Here is a 12,959-nt window from a genome sequence, read left to right on the forward strand (position 1 = left end):
GGCTTCTGCCATCACCTTAGGTTAGTTCCCTGTGCCTCTGAACAGCAGAGCCATTAGTTCCCTGTACCTCTGTCCAGCAGAGCCACTGCAGTGATTCCCAAGGTACATGTCTGTCTCCCATCCACCCATCAAGTTTTCTCTTGAAGAATGCTAGTGAGGGGCCCTGCCTGATGTACATTGGAATCATGTTCCAAAGCATGGGGAGTCTCCGGGTCAGGAATCTATCCCTCCAGCACATCCTAGTTATCATTGTGGTTAGGAGTATATCCCTAGAGCATGTGGCTTTCAGGGGCTTTTGTTTAGGTGGAGCATATCCAGCAATACTGGGTTGGACATGGGCCTTGTATGTCAAGCAGAGATCACCTCTGAGTAAGCGGTATGCAAGTGAGTACAGCTGGATTTTCTTTAGTTGGGGTGCATAGGTAATCTGTTTGAGGTTAGTAATCCTCCTGGTGTGGTACTGTTGTGGTCTTTCAAGCTGTTGCAATTGTCTTGTTAGGTACATCCCAAATGGGGTGTTGTATCCTTTAATGTGTCTAATAAGTCATGAGTAGAGAGGCACAATGGCCTCCTTTGTTCTGGATGCGAACCCATTTGAGATTAGGCGGGCCACATAGAAGGATATTCTAACCACCTTGGCATTATGGTTATCCAAGGAGAGATTGCTATCTACTTGGGTTCCCAGATCCCTTATTATGTTTTCTGTATGTACGGGACTAGCACCTATGTGGTAGTCTGTGGCTAATTAGTTTTATCCAAAGGGGATGACTATGCACTTTTTGGCATTCAGCTTGAGGCCATGATATTGACACCAGGTATCTGTCTCAGTGCGACCTTTCTGGAGTGTGTCTGTATCAGCTGGGGAATCAATTATGACCCCTAGTTTGCAGTCATCTGCAAACCTTTTCAGCCAAAGTCCTCCTGTGCTTGCCTGTACCTCAGAGAGGTATATACCGAACATGAGGGGTCCTAGGACTGAGTTTTGGGGGATGCTACTTGAAACTGGTTTACAGTCGGACCTAGGTTATGCAACTCCCATTGTGTGGGTTTTGTCCATGAGCCACTTTGCAAACCATCTCGTGATGTAGGGGTTAATGTTCAGGTGGATGGGTATGTCGATAATATCAGAATGGGGAATGGTGTTGAAAGCCTTTGGGAGATCAAGGTAGGCTGTGTGGACCTCCTTACCCTCATCTAATGCCTTGGTAACTGTCTCAAAGATGTCCACCAGGTTTAGAAGGCATGGTCTCCCCTTAACAAAGCCAAACTGGGTGGGATCAAAGGTTTGGAGGTACCCGATGTCTCTGTGAATGAGATCCATGATGATGTGCTCCATAGCCTTGCAGACCTGGCTAGTCAGGTATATAGGGCAATAGGTCCCATGGTCCACTGTGGCACCACCTTTGTGGAATGGGATAACTGTTGCTGTGCACCATTCAGGGGACACACAGCTTGATGTGAGGCTATTATTGAACATAGTGCATAAGTGGGGAGCCAGTTCATTCTGAAGTTTGTGTAAAACGCAGCCTGGGATGTTGTCCGGTCCCATGTATGCTGTGATATTGGCTTTAGACAGAGCAGCTTTTACCTGCGCAGTTATGATTACAGGGACTCTGCATTCTTCCTGTATAGATGTGGGCCCTTTAGGGGTGAGAGGGGGGAAAGGTAGCACTGAACCTATCTGCCAGGATGTTGGCAATATCAGTTGGTTTTGTAATGTTTGTGCCTTTGTGCTGTAACTCAGAGAAAATCTGAGTATTGGCCATCAAAATATTTGACATAGCTATAGAATGCTTTGTGGTTGTCCTTGTAATTAGTGGCAGTTTTGTTTTCATAGCTAGCTTTGGAGGATCTTATAAGGGATCTCAGCTTCTTACTGAGGCTGACCAGGCAGCTCCTCCACTCATGGGATTGTACTCTCTTTGGCAACAGTTACTTCCTTCTGTTGTACAGTTTGTTTATGGCAGGGGACCACCAGATTGGCTTCCTTATTTTGGAGGATAGCATCTTGGTTCTGTTTGGGATAGCATGATCCATGCACTCATGTAAGTGCTTATAGAGTGCATTTGTGTAGGATTCAGCAGTTGTAACTGTATTGTCCATCTGCATGGGTGTCATGAAGTTCAGCACTTCTGTCTTAAGAAGCATGAAGTTGACTTTGTAGAAATATTATACTGTGGTTTCCTTAATGGGGGTGGGGGCAGGATGTGGCTATCAAGGGTGTTTAGCTTATGGTCAGATCGGACCAACGGGGAGTTGACTTCAGGTGTGGAACACCGGTCACTCATGTTGGTAATGCCTAGGTCTAGGATATTATTCCCCCTGGTGGTGGTGTGGATAAGTTGATCCAGGGCATTGGAGTTAATGAATTCCAGAAAGCATTGAGCTAATGAGTTGGTACACAAGTAGTTTTCCCAGTTAATGGTGGGGTGGTTGAAGTCGCCCACTAGTAGGGTGTTTGGTTGAACCCTAATAATTTCCAGTACATCCAGAAAAGAGGAGAGGGAATCTTGGGGCATGGTGGGGGATCTGTAGCAAGCTTCAATTTGGATTGAAGTTTAGCCCAGAGGTAGTTGCACTTGGATAACCTTGGATGCATTGGGGTAAGCAACTAGCCTGGAGGTGTGGATATCCTTAATGAATATGGACACACATCCACCTTGGGTGTTTCGGTCCAGGTTACGTGGCTGAAAAGTGTGGTATGAGTTATAGCCTGGTAGTGCAGAGGTGCTCTCTGGAGCCTTGAACCAGGTCTCAGTCACTGCACAAATATTGATGTTCCCCATTACAAGGAGTGCCTTGAGTGAGTGCATTTTGAGATTTAGACTTCCAGCATTGAGTATCATTACTCTCAGTTTGTGCTTGCCTGTTCCTGTTATGGTGGTGAATATGTTATTTGAACCTTGCCTAAAGAAGGCACTATAGGGGCAGCAAGAGCCTTAGCCAGTATCCGGAATCCCAGGGACGACAGGTGCAGGCCATCTGTGGCAAAACATTGTGGTCTGTCGACCATGTCATCCCAAGCAGACAGATACTGGATCCCCTTAGAATGACACCAGAAGCTTATCCAATTGTTGAAGTCAATCATTTTGTCCTCGTACTGCGATATAATTCTGGGCTATGGCAGAATGCTACTCAGGGCTATGGTCATACCTGACTGGGCTACAAGATCGGAGAGCTCTTCCATGTCTCTTTTCATGTAGTCCAGGGAGGTACATCTCAGGTCATTCACACCAACATGGACAATGACAGAGTCATATTTGCACTTGTTGTGGAGTGACCTGAGTGCGTGGGTTATGTGGAGGATCCTGGTACCTGACAGGCAGCTGACAGTAACCTTCTCCTTGTTTAGCCTGGTGAGTGGGACATCAGTGTGCCTGACTATAGAGTCACCTATGACTAGTGTGTTGGGTATGTTGTTTTGCCTTATTGGCTGTGGTTGAGTGGCACACTGAGTCTGTGGGCTATGTGTCATTGGGGTTGTGTTGGGGGATGGAGGCTGCTTGTGTTTACGCTTTGGAGGTCTCTGTTGCTTAGACAGATTATTATTGAGAGCCTCCATGTATGTTTTTGTATTACTATCTGTGGATTATGGTGGTGTAGATTTAGTGAGACTATGTGTTGAGTGTGATGTGGTGTAAATGTTTACCTTCCCCACATGACTGTCAAGTACAGTCTTGGTTGGAAAGAGTTTTACCTCCAGTTTGGCTAGATAAGTGCATCTCTCACAGGTTGTAGTGTTGGGTGGTAGGAGGAGAGGGTTGTCTGTGTACATGAGGCAATTTCTACATTGCCTCAAGATGCCCAGATTCATCAGATAGACAGGAGAGAACACTGGGAGCTGACCCTTGGGCATGCCTGAATATAAAACTATTTTCCCCTAGATAAGTGAGGAAAGTGAGTACATGAGCTGTTTTACTCTAACTGAGAAAAATACGTACAAAAAATGTTTACCTCTAGGAAATTAGGAAGATTGAGTGCTATAGTAATTAGTCGCTTACATAGTGCTTACAAGTGCTGAGCATGGACAAGCAATCCAGATAGTGTCTTGGATAGCATAAACACACTGTCTCCCCAACAGGTACACAATCATATATCCATGTACACTGCAGAGCCCCTGTAACCACAACTATGCAGGTACAAGCTGTACTCAGGCTGCATGGGACCTGTCCACATCCCAGGTTGTATCATACACATATGGCAAAACAAGTTGCTCTCCACATACACATCATGTAAAACATAGCTTCATGTCAGGCTTTGTGCACACTGCATGGTGCACACCAACAGGTATCAAAACCCAAAAAGGGGGAAACACCACTGATAATGGGAAGTACTGAACTACTACCCTGCTGAATCTGGTCTGAAAGGCCATGAACCTTAATCAACTTATGTTATATCAGCAGTACAGATGTAGATGATAGTAAGGTTGATTACACATTGCATATCATAACCTTGCCAGGTCATAGGACATCATCACCCATACTGTGTTCCACCTACACTCAATATACTAGATGCACATTCCTATGTCACATGAGTGTTTTGCAATGGGACTGCTGGCAGAACCAACACTATAGAAGGTGTCTGAATAATACATGCACATCACACCAATGCCAGCTACAGTAAGACAGGGTTAATTCATTATACTCCCCCTCATTGTAGTTTATACCACACAGACTAACAGAAGGCATCTGCCTATTGAAGTATGCGAATGACTATGACCTAGGAGCAATAGCTGACTCACCAGAGTGTTGTGGACAACATACAGAAGGATCTTTGTGGGTGAGGTGTGTGACATATGGCTACAATCCGACAGCTACATATTGCATTGTTACCCCTATGTTAATAACCCTGTACCCATGAACTACCACCTAGGCAGCGGTCAACATAATGGACACTGTGTGTAAGGGATGCAGCTGGGCAGTTGTCTTTCCTGCGGTAGTTCCATTACCACACCTGTCAGGTAGTCATATGTGGCAACCCTAATCATGACAGGGTGACATCCATGAATATAGAGATCATTGTCCAGCCATACTCAACACTCAAGTGACCCATATCAGATCACATATTTCCTTTAAGGGGTATTGGCCATGTTCAGATGGCCTACACCAGCCTTCCCAATCCCCATCTCCACTATGTAGCATGATGCCTACCCTGAATAAAGCCATGTCCAACCCAATGATTTTGGACATGCTACAAGTACACATCCTGATTTGAAATGCATACTTCATGGACATCCATCTTCCTAGTACAAGGATCACCACATGCTGGACAGATCCTTGTCCCATACACTTTACATACTCCTGTCATACTATGCATGCCTGTCCAGCAAAGCTGTACATTGCCCCCCTCTCAGACATGGTGTGATGACCGCATGGTAAATGTATCATTAAACCTGTGGATCAGTTATGTGGCACTGCTTCACCTGACCCCAGAAACCCACCTGTCGGCTACAGCTAGGTAACCTTTCATCCTAGATTCATACATGGCCCAGGGCATATAGCCTACTAGTTGACTTTGACCGTACATGCTATAGTTGATATCCATCCCTGCAAATACCATCTGCTAGCCAGTGTCCCATGTGTATCACGTGCAACACAGGTGATACATGGCAGGATGTTGAACTGCTGTACAGTGCCATGTAGATGTATATGGCAAAACACATACATGTAAAACCTTCCATGAGCAAGTCTGCAGGGTCACAGGTCATGTCTGTTAAGGCAGTGTAAGTCTTTATATGTGACATATACACAGCATCAAGGTTGACTGCATTAATGTGGACACATCCAGGTATGTGCTGATAGGTAAAAACACCAGTACAGGCAAGAAGACATGCCCACATCAAGACAGCATCCACATGGAGTATGAGCAATGTAATCAGGTGGCACACACACATATATGGTGATAATATCCAATCATCATTGAGTGTCAAATGTGTGTGACACAAGCATTTCAGTGGTGTCAGTGTCATGTAGATTTGCAAAGATAACTATTTAATCATAATAAATGTAATACACATGTATGCTCAGCTGTAGCTCTGTACGTCTCTATGAGTTACTGTGACCTCTCTCCATCATTATGTCTTCCAGCTATGGCACATGCAAGGCTTCCACCTTATACCTGCTTGGAGGATGAGGCCCTCATCCCATACCTACATGACAATCATGATGTCCTGTTCAGCCATGTGCCACAAGGTGCACAGCAGCGGGATGCCCTGTGGCAGGAACTACGCAGGAGGGATAATGATGTGGGTGGCCACAACCGCACATACAAGCAGGTGCGCAGACACTGTACAGACCTCATTAGATTGGAGAAACAGCATACAAATGCAATCACCAGGGAACAAGGTGCAACAGGTGGTGGGCCACCAACCCAGCCCCCCCCCTCACATGTACCGAGGAGCTACTGGCCAACCTGAGGACACCTGCAGAACAACATTAAGCTACTGTGGCTACAGACATGACATCCATATTAGGTGACATCACAGGTACAGTTACATGGAGTAGGGAGGTAAGAGAGCGGTCTAGCTGATGACAAGGGTAGAGGCCAGTGGGAAGCATGATGTCTCTTTGGGAAGCAGTAATACACGTTCCCATGACAGGATGCGAACACACAACTGCACCCACACACTCAGGTATTCGGAAACATGTATTCAGAGACACAGTAACACACCCACACACTCAAGGATTCACCGACACAGTAACACACACACACACACACACACACACACACACACACACACACACACACACACACACACACATCCACACAGTTGCTAGTGTTGAGGCGAGGACCCCTGCCTATGTGCAAATCATCATTACAGTACTGCGCGCTTACTTGATGCACCACAGAGATTACACTTGTACAGGTAGTCAGTATGGCCTAAGATAGGGGACATCAACATGGATAGTAGATTGCATCGCCTGGATGGGGGAGGGGTCTTATCAGTTCACTATGGTAACATACATCCTCTCTCCAGGGACAAGGCAGTCATACATACACACACACACACACACACACACACACACACACACACACACACACACACACACACACACACACACACTGTGGCATTCACTATTGAATACACCTATGTCACGCACATACAGATACCTCACATGTGTGAGATACACACCCCTGCCTATGTCCTGCTTTCTACATTGCAGTCTGTACAGATGTCTACAACAGTGTACAGGAGAGAGAGAGAGTAACAATTGAGATGGATTCCTCACCATACATGACATATAAGGACACACATACAACCACACATGCCAGTACTGTGAATCAATCACCTGCCTATCTCATGATACATATGACAGACATACAGCAGTATTGCACACGTTACAACGTGTGCTGATGCTTCCTTTGGCAACTGTGCTGATATATGCACATGGGAGGTCTTAACTGTTACAGGTGTCAAGTGATTTACCTTTGGTGTCACCCTGACTGCTGTCGATGTTATGTGTGTTCCCCTTCAATTAATAAAACAATAGCTTAGCAGTTACACAGGTTATTGTAGGACCACTTGTGACACACCTATGAGCTGTCCTCAGCAAACATCCATCTGCAAAGATGCCCCACCACTTAGTTATGTCCACACATCTGTCCATACCTGAGGTACATCTTTCCATACTTTCAGCATATCACCATATACAGTTGGCAATGTTGAGGCTGCATTGCAACTGCATCATGTACCAAGACACACGCCACCTGCCTACATCAGCAACTGCACACGCATGGTATCTGAATGCACACCACTACATATCTATGTGTGTAGGTCCTACATTCCTGTACTCTGGGCATGTGTGTAGGCATTGCAATTGGTGGACATGTGTAATGACATACATGACACATAGACTGTTGCATGATATGATAGGTGTAATGAGTGATCAGTACAAAGGGAATGTTACCTCTGTCAACATTGATATTACACCTTATGTACTGTTATCATTCAGCAGCCATGGACCTACATTCCATGTGCATGTGTGTAATTGCTGTAGCCACCTGTCTGCACAAAGGGCAACAACAGCTATGCTATTTACATATATGTTGTATGTGTGTGGCATGTACATATCCAGGGCAGGTACATGTATGTCATATCCAAACATGAGGGTGTTTACTGGTGTACAGCAACAGTCATCTGTTAATGTTGTAAATAACCAAGGGCCCCTGGTATGTGTACAGCTGACCTGGTTACAAACAGTGGTAACATTGCATTGCATAACACATGATGCAACTGTGTCAGTACATGGGTACTCTGCACAGCTGATGTAGAGCTAGGTACTGTCCACTGGTCAAGGGTCACATGGTGTTGTACCATTATATGTCCTACCACATGTATGGATATGTGTTGGTGGTCCAAGGACATGGTGGTATCTGAGTGTTACATCCTAAAATGCAGCTTTTGACACTGTGTCCTGCACCTGACTCATCTGTGATGCCTTTTGTGGGAGTACTGGTCAGTACATGCGAGTGGCCCTTATAAATGTGGGGACAACACCACCTGGAGCTATGTTATACCTGTGTTATGGCCCACATGTCTGGTTCTGTGGTATATGGTGGTAGTGCTATTGTGCACTACAGAGCCTTCAGCCAGGTGTTCCTCACTGCACAGATGTCAGTATTCCCCATTGTTGGATCTACAGTGAGCAGCTGTGATTATGAACACTACACATCTAACACTGGTTAGCATAAGCATACAATGCAGTTGTCCTCTAGGTGTCAGGGTGTTATCCTGTATTTAGGACATTTGCCTTGGAATGGCACTATATGGGTAAATGTGACCTAGGCATTATCCCCACTCCCTTGAATCATGGATGCATGTGATATGTGACAAAGGCCTGTCTACTTTCAGTCATGTCATCCCAGAATGACAAACACTGGACAACCTCGTAATTACAGCAGGACATTGGCTAATTGTGTTGGTCAAGCATTTGCCACTCCTAGCAAGACATAACTGCAAGTGGTAGTACTGTGCTTGGTATAGAATGGTACATCTAAGGTGACGGACAGCAGCAGATGTTGTGTATAAGACTGGTGTCAGATATATGTAGTGCAGCATTCCTGCTAACAATGACAACTACTAACACCAGAGTCCATTACAATGTGTTCTTTATGACTAACTGTAATAGCATGGTCACTGTGGACTTCCGTGTTTAGAATCAGAGTGCATCCCAAACAGCCCTGTGCTACTAAGTGTATGAGCATGCCTAGTATAACCTTGTGTAGATGGACACTTAGTGCATTCCGAACAGCCCTGTGCTACTAAGTGTGTGAGCATGCCCAGTGACACCTTGTGTCAGTTATGTGCTTCTATGTGTATGGGCATGGCCATTGTAACCCTGTATACTCCAGTTCAGGATGGATTCCTACTTCAAACACACAGGTTCACAGGTACGTACATCTTAACTGCCAGCATCCCTGTTGATGTACGCATTCCTAGAAGGTCATAATGACAGCTTTGAAATGTGTAGTTTCTGTGGCGTGACTCATAACTATGCACTATTGTAATAGTGATCTGTAGATAGGCAGGTGTTCTGTTACTACCACAGGTGTGTGTGTGTCTCCGTCTGCCTGAGAACAGAGTAATGCTTTTAGACTGTTCATACTCCATACAATTCCTATACCCACCTTTGGCAAGGTTGATGATGTCACCCACCTAGAAATACACCTCTGGGAGTGCTATGACCCAGTAATCTGGGTAGTGCATTCTGTAACTGCATAATGCTGTAGTGTGATAATGTAGTTAGGTCGGTGTTCTAATCCCCGACTTGCCAAGTGTTTGTGTTTGTGTGTGTGTCTCCGTCTGCCTGAGGGAAGAATAATGCTTTTAGACTGCTCATATTCCATACAATTCCTATACCCACCTTTGGCAAAGCTGATGATGTCACCCACCTAGAAATACACCTCTGGGAGTGCTATGACCCAATAATCTGGGTAGCACATTCTGTAACTGCTTACTGCTGTAGTGTGATAACATAGTTAGGTCGGTGTTCTAATCCCAGACTTGCCAATTGTGTGTGTGTGCTTGTTTGTCTCCATCTGCCTGAGGACTGAGTAATGATTTTAGTCTGCTCACACTCCATACAATTCCTATATCCACCTTTGGCAAGGCTGATGATGCACCCACCTAGAAATACACCTCTGGGAGTACTGTGACCCAGTAATCTTGGTAGCATGTTCTGTAACTGCGTAATGCTGCAGTGTGATAAAGTAGTTAGGTCGGTGTTCTAATCCCAGTCTTGCCAAGTGTTTGTGTTTGTGTGTGTGTGTCTCCGTCTGCCTGAGGACAGAATAATGATTTTAGACTGCTCACACGCCATACAATTCCTATACCCACCTTTGGCAAAGCTGATGATGTCACCCACCTGGAAATACACCTCTGGGAGTGCTGTGACCCAGTAGTCTTGGTAGTGTGTTCTGTAACTGCATAATGCTGTAGTGTGATAAAGTAGTTAGGTCGGTGTTATAATCCCAAACTTGCCAACTATGTGTGTGTGTGTGTTTGTGTGTGTGTGTGTGTGTGTGTGTGTCTGCCTGCATGAGACAAGTATGGTGCTTTGTAGAGTATGCACTCTCTGTACAAATCACATGACCACTTTTGTCAATCCTGCTGTTGTCACCCACCTAGGAATACACCTGTAGGTGTGCTACAACCCAGTATGCACCTTAGCGCATGCCCTAAAAGTGTATTGCTGCAGTGTGATACGGTAGGTAGCGGTTCGTATACAGAACATTGCAAGTGTGTGTGTTTGGCTGTCAGAGCCTGTGTAGAGGTGGCTGTGAGTGTCTAACCACTGGACATGTTGGGAAGCGGATTTTGTAGTTTTCCTATATGGTGACCATCTTATGACACACTGGTCACCTCACGAGGAGTACAGCTGTCAGTCAGCAATGGGACTGTGTTGGCAATCCATACCCCTACATCTGGCAAAAGGCCTGGTGAACAAAGTATGCAACCCTACTAGTACCCGGTATATGTCCTGCACCCATGTGCCATACACAAACACATTTGCCTAGGATATCCCGCTATGCTGCTAGTACCATGCACATTGATGACAGATAGTAGGCATGGTGTGAATGCAGTGGGCTGCAGAGGACATGGCAGCCTGTACAGCAGTACAATAGGCACATATTTGCGGACATTGTGCCTTCATTATGTTCCCCACTGGATGCCTGCAACATATGTGGTGCCATCAAATCTGATCCACAGAGGCCATACAATGCCATACACATGTGCCCTGTATGGACCAATGCCACTGACACCAGGAAATACCTGTATCATACTATCAATGCAGGTGAAGGGTCGACCTGCTCACTATAAGCAGGATTCTCCACACCAGGCCAGTATTGACATATCGGGGGATAACAGTCTGTGTACACAACATGTGCCTGCCAAACCAGGTACACCTGTACATGTCACTGTACCATGTTGTGGGACATGCACATCCCAGGCAATGTCCATGTGAAGGACTATCAAACACAGACATGGCATGCATTGCAAAGCTATGGCCATACACATTAGTAACCAGGATGTCAGGGCAGATCATGCAGTACCAATCTGTATGGGACATTGCAGATACTACACCCCTGTACCGCAGAGCACACCATTGTCGGGTGACACGATGCCAAGGATTACCCCTCACCCAGCCTTGTACAGCCATCTTGCACAGCCACCCACTACACACCCATGAAGCAATGCATACATGCAAGTCAGTACTGGCACATTGTGTCTGTGTGTGGGTTATGATGCTCCCAACCACAGTCACTCCCAGTATAACCTATTTTGTTTGGTATCCCAAAGGTTCACAAAGAAACAGATAGGTTGCAGTTTAGGCCTATTGTGTCGGCAAAGGGATCAAAAACAGAAACCCTAGCAGCATTTATAGATGTTTTAGTTAAACCTGTAGTTAGTGCAGCTGAACATATTATTAGGAATTCATGGCACTGTCTTGATAGGCTTAAGAAATTAGAGACAGGGAATATTAGTTTTGGTTTTCTCACAATTGATGTTGTGAATTTATTTTCTGTCATTCCGCACAGGTCAGGACTAGAAATGTTTTATGAAGCTATGATTGATGGTGGTTTGATTGAAGGGGTAAATGCCAATTTTCTACTTGGATTGATGGAGTTGGTTTTGAAAAACAATGTCATTTCTTTTGAAGGTGAACTATTCCAGCAAGTGTCAGGTGTTGCGATGGGCGCAATATGTGCCCCAGTTTTTGCAAATGCAGTCTTGTTAACATGGGAGAGAGCACATATTTTTTCATCCAAAAAATATATTGACAGTATATTAATGTATAATAGATTTTTGGATGATATATTGATTTTATGGAAGGGGGATGAACAATCAGCTGTTGAGTTTGTGGAATTTTTGGGTAAAACAACTGAATTTTTGAAATTTACATTTCAATGGCATGAAGAAAGGATTAATTTTTTGGATTTGACAATTAGTAAAACAGCGGGAGGTTTTGAAAGTAACATCTATAGAAAGGAGAATTACTCCAATTCACTGTTGCATTTTACCAGTTGTCATCCCTTCCATCAGCGTAAAGGAGTAATTAAAGGGCAAATGGTGAGAACATCGAGGTTGGTCAGTGATGACGCTATGTTTAGAGTAGAGTTGTTCAAACTGGTTGGTATGTTCTTAGATCGTGGATATCCACTAAAGTTGCTCCTAAGTGTTAGAAGAGATGTGTTAAGGGAAAGGAGTGGTAGATATGCTCCAATTCTGCATTCTGGGGCAACGTCAATTAAAGGACAACAATTTGATGGATCATTTAAAGGTGGTGAGGTACGATTGGTACTAAAATATAATCATAGGATGCCTGAATTGACTGACATAGTGAAAGGTATATGGAATTTTGCTCTAAGTGATGAGATTAAGATGATTTTGGGTTCAAAGCCAGTGATTGTGTATAGCAGGGGAGAAAATTTAAAAGGCATTTTGGAAAAGAAGATTA

Source organism: Protopterus annectens, chromosome 7.part1, assembly GCF_019279795.1.
Source record: "Protopterus annectens isolate FY-2018-M chromosome 7.part1, PAN1.0, whole genome shotgun sequence".
NCBI lineage: Eukaryota > Metazoa > Chordata > Ceratodontiformes > Protopteridae > Protopterus > Protopterus annectens.